The 15206-nt window shown below is 41.5% G+C and overlaps 1 protein-coding gene and 1 non-coding gene across 3 annotated transcripts in view; one reads left to right on the forward strand and one right to left on the reverse strand.

Annotated features, from left to right (window-relative positions):
• The window catches only part of LOC105202277, a 109280-nt gene that overhangs the window by 17456 nt on the left and 76618 nt on the right, over nucleotides 1–15206 (reverse strand). The window lies entirely within an intron of this gene.
• On the forward strand, nucleotides 11925–12000 carry Trnas-gga. Its single transcript has one exon. It is a non-coding gene; the product is annotated as a tRNA-Ser (tRNA).

Raw genomic sequence — 15206 nt, forward strand, 5'->3', positions numbered from 1 at the left:
GCAGTACACTGTAGCTTTCAAGCCTTACAACTCGGAAAGTACTTAATGAAAATAAACTTATTTATAGTGTTTTGAAAAGCTCTTGATACAGCTATTAGATTTTGGATTTAAAAATAGGATGTTCCATTAAAAAAGTTAATGTGATCTTGATGTGATTTTGATGTGATCTTGGCGATGCCATCCAGGGTCATATTGATAAGATCAGTAAATAGATTTTTTGCAGCCCTACAACTTTTGTCTGAACATATTTTTGATTGTACCTAATCCTGCAAAGATAAAAGGGGTGTACGGCTGGTCTAAAACATCCTGTACCTGTATATGCAAATTACATGATAATTATGTATAAAAGTTATGTTTAACTATATATAATTATGCATAAAGAATTTTTCCCGGGCATATCGCGTTGTGTATCGTGCTGGTGTATCGGAACCATTACACGTGGTAAAATAAGACGCAATAGCCAATCATACATTGCTTCTAAAAAAGTAATAAATTGATTTTATAAGTAGACAGTACAACGCCATTGTGTCATCCACGACAACTATTGAAAGACCCTTCAATAAAACTGATTAAATTTTAACCTTTATAAAATATAGGACTTTTAGATACACAGTTTGAAAGATTGATTTAAAAAAAAACATGACAAATAACAATTATCCAAACATTTAAGTACTATAATACATAAATATTATTAGTTTGATGTAAAACAAAATTAATTTAAACATTTTGGTTTTTATAAGTTTTTAAAAAGTAATTGAAACTTTCAGGTACTTCTATAATGTATATATTTCTAATTAGGAAATTTTTTTAAAATGTATATGTAAAAAAAAATTGTTGAAAATTTAAAATATTTAGCCCGATAAAATCAACTAAACATTTGACTTAACAGTTATATAGTTGCATAAAAAGAGTATAGTTTATTCAAGTCAACCATTAAAATTTTTTTACCAAAACTTAATTAAATCAACTATATTACACAGAATCAAACGGGATTCGGAAAGGTTTAGAAACGATAGATAATATTTACGTGTTGAACGATCTAGTAAATAGACAAGTCAATAAATCAGGAGGAAAAATAGTCGCGCTCTTTGTAGATCTAAGAGCCGCGTTTGATTCTGTGATAGAGAGATATTAGCAAAGGCAACGAGGGATAAAGAGGTTAGGAAAGGCCTGGTGGTAAGGTGTGAGGATGTGTTTAGGAAAATGAGGAATAGAGTGAAAGTAAGGGAAAGTATCCAAGATAGCACATTTTAAAAACATACTTAAAACGTACATTTGGATGTTTTAGAGATACTAAAAACATCCAGTGTTACCATTATGAACTTCTTAAAAACGGCCACCGATGGACATCCATTGGACGTCCATGTGCGATCTGGGCTCGACGCTTGCTGTTTGAAGCGTGTAATCTGAACTAAGCCTTAAAACCCGATTGAGAGCACATTTTACACGAAACGTTTTGTAATGAAAGTAAAATCCTTCGTGCGATTTTTTTAAAATTGTCAATAAGTCAGTGAAAGCAACACATTGCGAGCAGACTTTTGTCAATAAGTCAGCGAAAGCAATACATTGCGAGCAAAAATTTTTTTAATAAAATGATCATTTTTAAAATTGTTGTACCCTGTGCAACTACGATAATTACACGCATAACAGGAAATTAAGATTCCTATTGCTATGCATACGCGTAGCGGACTCGAATTCCGCATACGCTAGAAATATCGAAAGACGCTGATAGTCTGTCGGGCTTCCGGCCCGCAACACCATCGCGCTGCGCCAGCTAATGCTGAGTCGCTTTCCGGTATTCAGATTTCGGCTAAGCGTGGGAGCTGCATGCCGCAAAGAACACGATTAGCCGAACCAAACGACGAATTTCCGCATAAATATCGCGACAAAATCGGAAAGCCACGGAAGAGTTTGACAAACAGCTGTCCGGTGTGTTACTCGCCGTGCGCGACTTACACGTCGAGCTTGTAACACAATCCGGAGATAACAGCCGACCTATATATACCGGGCCGTCCGGGAAAAGCAAACAAACGAGTGACATATATAATCACACTACAAGTGTAACGAGAGCAATACTGAAGAAAATACATCTTAACTTTGGAACAAGCAAGTGTTTTATCTTCGACCACCGAGCGGCCCTTCCTACGAGTCCTAACTCCTAAGGCGCCGAAAAGATCCCGATATACCTACCGACGTGCCCGGAGCCATCACCGGGGCACAACTTTAATTTGATGGTAGCGGTAAGATCACGCTCAAGAAGACGATATATCCGCAAATCGTGACGACGACAATCGAGCTGGAGCGCTGAGAAGCAGCACGCCCAACAACGGAGGCAACACCTGCAAGACCACAATGGGAAGCAGAGGACCCAGGGCCACAGAAAAACGTCAACAAGAACGAGACATCAGGATCGCCGGCCTATCTCAACAGCCAGCGTAACGTAAGCCGAGCCAGCTGAGGAGAGGCAGATAATCAGCGCGACTCGACAACATACGACCACGGTGATTTTATTGTAAGTTAGAAAATTCTTTTGTAAATGCCCAGAAGGAGGCACGCTCCTGAAGGGACACGTAACGACGAAAAAACAAACGACCTTAGGTCAGACTCATCATCGTTCTCGATAGAAATCGCGGCAACCGCGTTAGAAAATATTCGCGACGCAGTTAATAGAGTGTTAAACAAAACGGACGACACAGACTTTGTTCTAACAACTAGAGAATTCCCGATAGAATTACACGATTTTAGTTTACTAAACATGGACGAACAAGCCGGTACCTCGACACAACCGATGCCACAACGACACGCTCTCCCGTCGGAACGTCGAGAAATCTAAATGCCAATGTAGCAAAAAATAAGGTACAACTCAACAATACGCCGAGCCCGAAGTAACGCCAAGAACAACTTACAATTTGCCAATAACAGAAAATTTCCTAATGCATGAACTATTGCGCGAAATAAGGAAACTTCGGGTATTTTTCATGGGAACCGTACCCGAAGCCCGCGGTACCCCACCTAGGGACCCGAACCAAGAAACAAGGAGTTTCCATAATCACGCCCGCAAACTTTCTTATGGCCGATCCATGTACAATATCAGGAAACAGAGAGGATCAACGGTTAATTTCTTAACGTTAAAAGACGCTCAAAACATGATCCCAGATATAGACGAAACCTCCCGAGATTGCGTAAAAGAATTTATAAACGCTAGCTCATATGCTATGAAAAATATTTATCCAGCAGAAGAGCACTCACTACTTGAAGCCATGATCTGCACGAAATTTAAAGGAAAGGCCATGACGGATTTCCAAACACGAGATATAAGAAGTTACAAACAATTAAAAAGAGAGCTAGAAAACGAATATTTAAGCAAACAAAGCACAGCGCATTTGCAAATCGAATTCAATTCACTAAAACAAAAAAGTGGAGAAAGCGCGCAAGACTTTGAACGCCGAGTAGATAAATTGGCAATGGATCTGTACGAATCAATGGAACAGGGCAAGGAGCACACTCAAGAACAACAACGAGCCATTTTAGAAAGCATTAGAGAACAGGCCCTCCATAATTATCAAACCGGATTGCACGAGGATATCAAGCTCTTTGTACGCGCACAGCGGTATCCGACGCTGAGTGAAGCGATAACCGGCTGAGGAAAAAGTTAAAGGCCCAGGCAATCGCAATCCAAATTTTTATCCAAGGAATAGATCAGAGTTCCAAAAACCGATCTCCTCTTATAGAACACCGCAATGCAAAAAATGCGGGAAAACCGGGCACTACAGACAAGACTGCCGTAGTAGCCGATATGCAAACCGCTTCCCATTACCAAGACCGGAAAATCGCTCTCACATAAATACTTTTGAAAAATATTGCAATCATTGCAAGAAGAAGGAGCACACCCGCAAGGAATGTTGGTGGCTAAACAATCAAAGAGACACCGCAACGAAAGAAACGAAAACTTATCAAAAAGGTAAAAATAATAAAACAGAAAAAATACGAGCCATTGAAAACTCGAGCGCACAAAACAACAGAAGAAGAAGAGAGAGAAGAGATAAATAAGACAACGTCACGCAACGCCGCCGCGTATCGTGTGTCACACATGCGACACGCGCCAAGGGAAGATACCGGACTGGATATGATATCCCTGCCTGTACGAGAGGCCCAAAGAAATCAAATTGCTTTCTTATTCGACACAGGAGCAACAATCTCAATTATAAAATTGAAGACATTAAAAAATAAGTCTATAATATAAGATGAAAAAATAAAACTAACTGGGATAACAGGTCATTCAATTACTACACTTGAAAAAACGTATCTGCATATACATGTGCAAGATGGAAAAATAAGTCACCCGGTATAAGTAATTAAAAATAACTTACCTCTAGAGTACGATGGAATACTCAGGGCCGACTTCGTCAGGAAAAATAATATGACATGCGATTATGGATTAAGAAAAGTGACCATTGACAAAACAAGCTTCAACTTATTTCCATATCGAAGGATAATACTAAAACCACGAAGCGAAACTATCGTACAAGTATCAACGAATCAAAACAAAACCGGTATAATCAAACCAGAAGAATTAAAAGCGGAAGTTTATATCGGATGTTGCTTGGTAGAACCAAGTGAGTTCACGTGCCCTGCGAGTATATTAAATACTACGGAGGAGGAAATAGAAATCCAAGCACCACAGGTCAAAATCGAGGAATTAGTACGCAAAGATACACTCGAAAAATCAATAAATAAAATCGAGAATGGAAATGTACCAAAAATTTCAAGAAAGGAGTAAATAAATAACCTCTTGAGAATAAGCCATTTAAATAAAGAAGAGAAGAAAACTCTCTTAAATATTTGCGAAAAATTTAGTGATATCTTCCACTTAGAAGGAGAACGGCTAACGTGCACCTCAAAGGTTTCGCACGAAATAAAAACGCGCTCGGATACAGCAAATGTACACGTCAGACTGTATCGATTACCCAAAAAACATAAAATCGAGGTAAATAAGCAAATAAAAAACATGCTAGACCAAGAAATAATACAGTCGAGCACAAGTCAATGGAATGCGCCATTACTCGTAATCCCCAAAAAATTAGATGCGTCAGGCAAACCAAAACTACGCATCGTAGTCGACTTTCGAAAACTAAACGACCTAACAATTGGAGATTCGTTTCCAATACCTAATATCACTGACATTTTAGACCAGCTAGGCAATGCGAAATATTTTTCAACACTAGATTTGGCGTCAGGATATCATCAAATCCCAATGTCCAAAAATGATAAACAAAAAACAGCATTCTCAACGGCATACGGACATTACGAATTTAATCGAATGCCGTTCGGATTGAAGAATGCGCCTGCAACCTTCCAACGCCTAATGAATAGCATTTTAACGAGATTACAAGGGCTAAAATGTCTGATATATCTCAACATGACATCGTAATATACGGTTCAAGTTTAGAAGAACACAATAAACGATTAATTAAAGTATTTAAAAGACTACGGAAGAGTAATCTAAAATTACAACCTGACAAATGTGAATTTCTAAGAAAGGAAGTAATATACTTGGGACACATTATAACAGAAAAGGGGATCTCACCAGATCCATCCAAGCTCGAAGCTGTAAGAAAATTTCCAACTCCTTGTCGAGTAAAGGAAATTCAAGCTTTTATAGGGTTAGCAGGATATTATAGAAAATTTATAGAAAATTTTTCAAAAATCGCCAAGCCGCTCACAAGATTAACGAAAAAAAGGGAAAAATTCGAGTGGACGAACTATCAACAGAACGCATTTGATACATTAAAAAATAAGTTGATAACGGCACCCGTACTGAAGTATCCAGACTTCAACGCGGAGTTTATCGTCACGACGGACGCATCAGATTACGCCGTTGAAGCCGTACTCTCGCAAGGTATCGTAGGCCAGGATCACCGATCGCATATGCAAACCGAGTGTTAACAAAAGCCGAACAAAACTATAATACGACCGAAAAGGAACTATTAGCCATAGTCTGGGTTGTTAAACATTTCCGGCCATATATATACGATACAAAATTTAAAATTATCACGGATCATAAGCCACTGATATGGCTATTCAATGTAAACGATCCGGGTTCACGATTAATCAGATGGCGACTTAAATTAGAAGAATACGATTACGAAATAATTCACAAAGCTGGTAAAATAAATAAGAACGCCAATACTTTGAGTCGAAATCCGATCCAAGCGGACGAGCATATAAACACGATAAGAAATGACGACGAAAAAGGAGAAGACAAAAAAGATGAAGAAGAACAAATAAATTATTCCGAAGATGAAAAAGAGAAAATATTATATGAATACCACGATGCCCCCCTCGGAGGACACCAGGGAGTAAAAAGAACTCTTGAGCGAATTAAAGTAAAACATCAATGGCACGGAATAAAAAAATATATAGAGACATACGTATACCGCGAAATGCGAATATTGCCAAAAAAATAAATTAAGGCAAAAAACTAAAATGCCGTTAATAATAACGGATGCGGCTAAGAAGCGTTTCGAGAAATGTTGGATATAGTAGGACCATTAACGGTCACTACATCCGGGCATAAATACGCACTAACATTCCAAGATAATTTGACGAAATTCAGCAAGGCAATTGCACTAACAAACCAAGAAGCAAATACCATAGCAAAAGAGTTTATAACAAAAATTGTGCTGGAACACGGAATACTCGAAAAAGGCCTAACAGACCAAGGTACAAATTTTATAAGTGAAATTTTTAAGAACACGTGTAAATTTCTAAAAATCGAGAAAATTCAGACGACCGCTTATCACCCAGAAACGAATGGAGCATTAAAGCGATTGCACAGAACCTTAGCAGAGTATCTAAGGCATTATATTAATGAAGATCAAACAAATTGGGACGAGTGGTTACCGTACGCAATGTTCACATACAATACCACGTCCCACACAGCTACAGGTTTCACGCCATTTGAATTATTATATGGGTATCAGGCAACCATGCCTACGGCGTTAACAAAACCGCTGAAACAAGGATATACATACGACGATTATGCACAAAAAATGCGAGAACGAATAAAAGCCGTCAATCAAGTGGCAAGGGAGAAATTAAAAAACGAAAAACAAAAAGCAAAGCTTTAATTCGACAAGAAAACCAATGAAGAAAATTTTCGAATAGGAGACCAAGTACTATTATTTGATGAAACCCTACGACGAGGAAGAACAAAAAAACTTGACTCGAAATGAACAGGGCCGTGCACTGTGATCAAGAAACACAGTGATGTAAACCTCACGATAAAGAAAGGCCGAAAGGAACTACGCGTACACGGAAATAAATTAAAATTGTTTATCGAACATTAGCGCGACGCGAATAAATACAAATATATAAATACAAGAGGAAAGTACAAACTACAAAATATAGAAAATGGATATAATTATAATAATGTATACATAATAAAGATGCAAAATTATATATATAATTACACATATGTACAAAAATTAAAAAATAAAAGAAAATAGAAGGGGGAATAAAACAAGAGATGAAAAAATAAAAAGACGAAGAGAATAAACAAAACAGGGAAGAATAAAAATATTAAAAATAATGAACTCACCAAAAAGATAAAAAAATCCAATAATCCAGAAATAATCCAGTAACAGTCCAAAAATGGAAGTACACTCCAAGGAGAAAGTCAAAATAAAACAAAAGTCACGACATTAAACTATATACTATAACTAACTACACTACAAACTAAAAAACGTTTCCTTATAACAAACTACTCAGTGTCACGGGGCACTTCAAAATCAGAGAGAACCTGGTCCTCGTCCTACCCCACAGCGGGGACCTCGTCCTCCATATCGGAATTATCCAAAACAAACATTGGAGGAAAGTCCAGCTCCAACAAAAACTGAATGTTACGTTCATCATCCAATTCCTCGGGAAAAATAAAATTTATATTGCCGACGTCACCCTCAAAATCCTCAGGAAATCCCTCGAGTATAGGATCGTCGGCAAGCTCCCCATCGCTCTCCGACTCATCATCGGAAGGACGAATGTCTTGGATATGAGGAAATTCCTCATCACCGCGATCAGGTACTTCCGCGGCAAAGTGCAGCTCTAAGAGCTCAGGATCTACGCCAGGATCCCCGATATCACCAGTAACACCCGTCTCGAGCTCCACATTCGACTCAGGCACTAAATAGAACATATTTCCTTTATGCAACAGACAAAGGACGACTGAGAAAAAAATGAAGAACAGAAGTCGCAAGAGAAAAAATAATCAAAGCTGAACCAGCAGAATAAAAACTTATTAGAAGAAAGCGACACCAGGTAAAAGAACCTGATAGTCGAAGAGAGAGAGAGAGAGAGAGAGAGAGAGAATTCAAAAACTTTAGAGAAACTACCAGAACCTCTCCAGGATCTGCCAGGAGGAGCACCTCTAAAATCGAAATCATCTAGCAAGATTGTCTCCGCAGAATGCAGAGACCAATTACCATAGGATGACCGATCATCGTCCGAAAGAACTTCCGGTTCTGACACCAAAAGCACGCCAGAAACCTCATCAAATTCCAATGATTCCTTATAGGAGTCACCAGGAAGCGTGAACATATCCCAAATATTAAAGGGAAAATCCTCCACAATCTGCAAAATCGCCTTGATGTACGGAAAACAGAAAGACATTCTCACAAAACTCGACGACAGTGACGAGAAGACTGATAAACCGTATAAAACATAAAACGGCACAGTCAGTGCCAAGAGAATTCGCTGAATAAAATACGATAATATGTAACCGGATGATTACAGGTTATGTACCATATGGACCAGCATACAGGAAACGAAACCAAATCCCACCTTATCGGAAAAAGTAAAAGAATCAACGAGCAACAAGCCGTACGAAGTGGAAGAACTTACTCACCATCCAGGAATATATTATGAAAAACTAGGAGAACTACACCCATTAGAATCAACATGGAAAATGGTTATAGAAATAGATTTTACCACGCTAATAAAACGACAAGAACAATTACACGATTACATGCAAAAAACTAAAAACATGTGCCAACTACTTGCATTCGCACGCAAAGAAACATGCGACAACCTATACAAAATAGGAAAAGAGATTTTGAAGAAGTAAATAAAAATATGGAAAAAATAAAATTAATATAATATATCAAACATCACGGATAGAAAAAAGAGGTATAATTGATGGAATACGAACCATCGCAAAATCTCTATTCGGCACAATGGACGCAAATGACGAAAAACTAATTAATGAACAATTAACTTTATTACAAAATGAACAGCAGACGATACAACACGCGACGAAAAACCAAATTATGATACTACAAGAAACTATAGCCCACATAGATAAAACCGAAGGACCAATACAAAAAAATGAAGACCTCGGGAATGTGACGAAAAACTCAAGACAACAACTAAAATTCAATGATAGACAAAACAACATACACGAACACTTTCTGGTAATTAACGCGATATTAGGGAATTTAAAACGTGACACAAAAGACATAGCAGACTATTTAGTATTAATAAAACAAGGGATACTACACCCACAATTAACGCCAGTAACAAGTATAATGGATAGTCTAAAGGAAGCGAACTTGCAATTACCAGAAGGACTTTATTTCCCATTTCAAATTAACATAAATAAATGGTTTGAAATCGAAAAAATAACCACAATAAACGCATACTATAATAACGGTAAAATATTTACGATATTAAAATTTCTGTTAATCTCACACACGGAATATAGCATACTAAACGTAATTGCATTACCTATACCAAGAAATGAAAACCAATATGCTATCATTAAAATAAAAAATCCGGTAATAGCAATTAGCACAGAAAAACGCTAATATATTACACTCTTGCGAAATAACTTAAATACATGTAAAAATACAGATAGAAAATACTTATGCGAAGAAAACTTCTCAATAAAACGCATAAATACAAATCCAACATGCGAGACAGAGATATACGTGGAAAATAAAGTACAAAGCGACAATTGCGAAATAAGATACATAACTTCTAGTAACACGATTTGGATACCACTAGGTAATCCGCATTCATAGTTATACTCAACAACAAGAAAACAATCAATAATCATCCAATGTAAAAACCACAAGAAAACAAAGAAAACGATTGAAAATACAGGTAAAATCACATTAAAAAATAATTGCAAATTAATAACACACGAGGTAACACTATAATCACCTAAAATATTAAACAAGACAAAAATTGAGGCATACATGCCAGATTACAATATTTCATTACCAAAAGAAATAAAACAAGAAAAAATAAATTTGTCTCAAATAAAAATAGAAAGAATAGTGCAAGACCATCCAAAATTAAAAAATTTAGAAACAGAGTTAGAAAAACTAAATAAATGTCTTGACACTCCGTATTTTCAATCGAAAAACTTTATTTACCCTATGGCAACAAGCGGCGTTACTATGTTGATAATCGTAGCAGTTGCAATAGGGATAATACTATATGTGACGTGCTCCTTAGAGGAGATCTACAACTGGAAGGAGGAGCATGCCCGCGGGCTCGGGCCGGCGGCGCATGAGTCGCTATTGGAGAGGAGAACCCGCGCTAAACGGGAGGAATTCCGGCACTGACAGGAGAGGCTCCTTCATGCCAGGGTCGGACTCAGGGTAGTCGAGGCCATTGGGCCCATACTTGAGCAATGGGTGGGGAGGGGTCGTGGGGGCCTCTCGTTCCACATGACGCAGGTGCTCCGGGCATGGTTGCTTCGGGGAGCACCTGCACGAGAGGACTGGACGGGAGGCCACCACTAGGTGCCATCAGGGCCCCCGGAGCCCAGGGACACGGCGCAGCACACCCTCGAGGAGCCCCTGCGTGGGCTGACGAGCGCCGTGCTCTCGTGGCAGTGGTGGGCGACGACCTCTCCTTATCCACAGTGGTGAGAAGGATATTGGATGGTCCCAAAAAGTGGGACGCATTTGCCTCCTTCTGCGCTACTGTGATGCTGCAGAAGGAGGCGGCAGAGCGGGCGCGGGAGGATGCGCCTGACGCGCCGCCTGAGAGAAGGCACAGGGGGGGGGGGGGAAGGGGATACCTGCAACAACATCAGTAGGTCCTCCTCCCTCTCCACCCCCCCCAACGGGAAGAACGGGGTAGAAGGAGGGTGGCTCTGTCGCTCTCTTCCTGCCTCACTGGAATATTCGCCGGTGTCCCCGATGGCAAAACATGTCGCCACCGGGAGACCCTGCTGGCGCGGCTGTATTTCCCTCCTTCCCCCTTTTAATGAGGATGGAGAGGGGATAGCCGGGAAGGAACAGTGGGGAGGGGGAACCCTCGCAGCGCCGGCTAGACCGGACAGAGGGCCCTACCCTCTCCACTGTTGAGGAGGTACGCCTCGGGCGGAATCAGCGGCGGGGTAGTTGCCCGGCTGACCCGTCCTGGGGCTTGGGATGCGGGTGTGCGTACCTAGGGCCCTTTTCCAGGGGGGTCCGACGCACACCCGGCATCCCGGTTCGGGCGACTGGGGCTTGACTTCGGCCGAGTTCTGGCCGCTAACTCTGAAGGGGGGTTCTGCTCTCGGGCGGGGACCCGTTTGGGCTAGGACGGATCGCGGTGCATGCTAGTTCGATCCCGTGATTTGTCCCGAGCCCAGACGCCGGAAAAAGTTGGGTTTTAGTGAGTATGCCGGCTACTAGCTAGGTCGGCGAGTCTCACATACTACGCGTTTCTGTCCCCACAGAACATTGAGTCTGAGAAAGTATATAAAATCACACATATATATAAAGCACTAAGATCTAGCTATGACCGAATAGGCCTTCTTATTTGAAATTGTATGTTACATGTATCGGTCGAATATCTCTCTAGTTTGAAATCACGCTGCCATCACATGCGTTCTAAACTCATAGTCAGCTATTGCGAGAAATATCATCACAGCCTCAGTGGTCGAGTTGGCTAAGACACCCGTACCGGAGATTCGGGAGGTCCCAGGTTCGAACCCTGGCTGAGGTGATATTTTTTGCAATAAATTTTTTACAATTTTTTCAGGGGGGGAAGGGTTAATATAGATGCTAGTAAACATCAAGTATTATTATATCAATTTTAATTTAATAAAAGTGATATTACTAACTCTTATTCGATCATAACTGTGTTATATGACCGAAAGTAACGGCGCACTTTGGTTGAGTCTGAGAAAGTATATAAAATCACACGTATATATAAAACACTAAGATCTAGCTATGACCGAATAGGCCTTCTTATTTGAAATTGTATGTTACATGTATCGGTCAAATATCTCTCTAGTCTAAAATATTAAACCGATCTAATATATTTTTCGTGTCATAAATAATTGTAAAAAACTACGTGCCTCCGTTTTCTTTCCCAGCGAGGGAGGGGTGTTAAAAGCGAAAAACTCCTTTTCCTCGTTTTTCTTTCCCGGCGAGGGAAGAGTGTTGTACCCTGTGCAACTACGATAATTACACGCATAGTAACAGGAAATTAAGATTCCTATTGCTATGCATACGCGTAGCGAATTCCGCATACGCTAGAAATATCGAAAGACGCTAATCGTCTGTCGGGCTTCCAGCCCGCAACACCATCACGCTGCGCCAGCTAAAGCTAAGTCGCTTTCCGGTATTCGGATTTCGGCTAAACGTGGGAGCTGCATGCCGCAAAGAACACGATTGGCCGAACCAAACAACGAATTTCCGCATAAATATTGCGACAAAATCGGAAAGCGACGGAAGAGTTTGACAAATAGCTGTCCGGTGTGTTACTCGCCGTGCGTGACTTACACGTCGAGCTTGTAACACAATCCGGAGATAACAGCCGACCTATATATACCGGGCCGTCCGGGAAAAGCAAGCAAACGAGCAACATATATAATCATACTACAAGTGTAACGAGGGCAATACTGAAGAAAATACATTATCTTAACGTTGGAACAAGCGTTTTATCTTCGACCACCGAGCGGCCCTTCCTACGAGTCCTAACTCCTAAGGCGCCGAAAAGATCTCGATATACCTACCGACGTGCCCGGAGCCATCACCGGGGCACAACAAAATATCTAAATGTAAACATACTTTGTATGTTGCATAATGTACGTTTTTAAAACGTTTGTATTAAGTTCATAGACGTTCGACCGAAACCAAATCTGGACGTCGAATGGATATCCTGTACTGTCTGAGATAAGAGTGTTTCTGGACAGAAAAGGGAGTGAGACAAGAGTGCCCCTTTGAGTCAAACTCTGTTTAACCGCGGACCTTGAACAAGAGATGAGAAAAGGTAGATGGTGGGAGAGGGGGGGGGGGCGGTGGAGTCAAACTGAGGAAGGAAAAAATATACTCCTCATCATATGCAGACGACAAGGTGTTTCTGGCGGAGAAAGAGGACGATATGAGAAGCATGGCTAGGCTGAAGAGGGAAAAAGATTGGAACTCAACATGAGCAGGACAAGGGTGATGAGATTTAGGGAGGCGCGCCAAGTGCGCCCTCCCCGGGGCCGCCCGTCCTCGGCAAGGGGAAGCGGCGATAGTGCCGCTCCTCGGGTGCCCGCCCCTAGCTGCCCCTAGCGCTCGGGGGATGCGACGGGACGGGGCCCAGGCCGATGGGGCCCGGCGCCAGGCGAGAGGTTCCCTCCTCTGGCGACCGGCCTGGCCACGCGAGCGCCGTGGACGGGAGGAGGCGGGGCGGGCGGCGGCGACCGCTCGTCCCTGGGCGTGGGGCTCGCACCGGCGATATGTCGGGAGCGGTCCCATGGCCCTAAATGGGCGCGGGGATGCGTGATGCCTCGCTCCGCATCCCCGGGGTCGGGCTAGGCCCTACTGGCTGACGTATCTCGGCTGGGCCAGCAAAGCCCGACTCCCAACCCGACGAACTGGCGCGTCGGGGAGCTTCATGCTCCGATCCCCAGTGGAGGGATGTTGGAGAGTGCTATAGCAATCCCGGTCCCTCCACGCAACGGGGCGAGATGGGCTCGGTGGGTTTTTAGTGGGTAGGCGGGCCGGGCCTCGCCAACTTTCTGCCGCGCAAGCGGTCTGTGCCGGCGAGGGGTACCGCGTCCCGAGTCCCACACTCCCGTGGTCTAGCCAACCCGGGGTACTATGAGTATTTTCCCCCCGTTAAAAAAAAAAAAAAAAAAAAAAAAGGGTGATGAGATTTATTAAAAGAGGACGAGGAAAAGAAAAATAAATTAGAGGTGGAAAGAGACGGTTATAGAGAAAGTAAAAAAGTTTACATATCTGGATTACATAGCGCAACGCAACGAAGGGCAGTAGGTGAGAGAAAAATTAAGGACAAAAGCAGCAGTAATGAGAAAAGTAGGATTGGGAAAAGAAGGTTTAAGGGAGATTTGGTAACATGCTGGTTGTTCGATGCTTTGATATTTTGACAATTTGACAAAAAATGGTTTTCAGTTAAAGGGGTAAAGTGCGATTGCGCACATTAACAATTGGAAACAACAGCATTTCCTGATACAGCTCCGTACGGACCCGATTGGACACAGCCTCGATTGTACACCGACTCAATCAGGTACAATCCTGATCAGACACGATCCCGATCAGTGAGAGGATATGGGTAGAAATATAAAGATGGAAAGGGAGAGAAACATTAGAAGGGCTACATGAAAAATTCTTGAAATGGGCTGTTAGGGATAGATTGGGGTACGCTGGGGTACATATTGAAAGAAAGGAAAAATTTAAGGGAAAGGACGGAAATAAAGGTGATAAGATTTGAAAAGAGATTAGAGGAGTGAAGAAGAAGCGAGCTGGCGAATAGATGTTGGAAAGAATTGAAAGCGAGAAATAGAGGAAAGAAAAATGTATTGGAATGGGAAGAGAAAAGAAAGGGATTCTTTGAGGAGAGAGGGGTAAGATGGAATAAGAGGGGGAAAGAAGGAAGGGACATGGAGGGGTCGAAAAGAAAAGAAAGGGAGATGTAAAAGCAGGAAAGGCGGGAGAGAATAATGATGGCAAAGGGTAACGTAGAATACATATGGATTAAACAGGAGAGAGTACCGGAGTATTTAAAAAAAAGGGTGAAGAGAGAGTAGGTGGCAGAGGATAACGAGATTCAGATTGGAAAACGGAATGAAGTGTAATCGATACTGAAAGGAGAAAGAACGTAGGAGATGCAGGATGTGTGGATATATGAGTGAAACGTGGGAATATATGTGGGAAGAATATGTCAGTTGGGGGAAGGGAAGGGGATGGTAGGAAATA

Source organism: Solenopsis invicta, chromosome 1 (assembly GCF_016802725.1).
Source record: "Solenopsis invicta isolate M01_SB chromosome 1, UNIL_Sinv_3.0, whole genome shotgun sequence".
Lineage (NCBI taxonomy): Eukaryota > Metazoa > Arthropoda > Insecta > Hymenoptera > Formicidae > Solenopsis > Solenopsis invicta.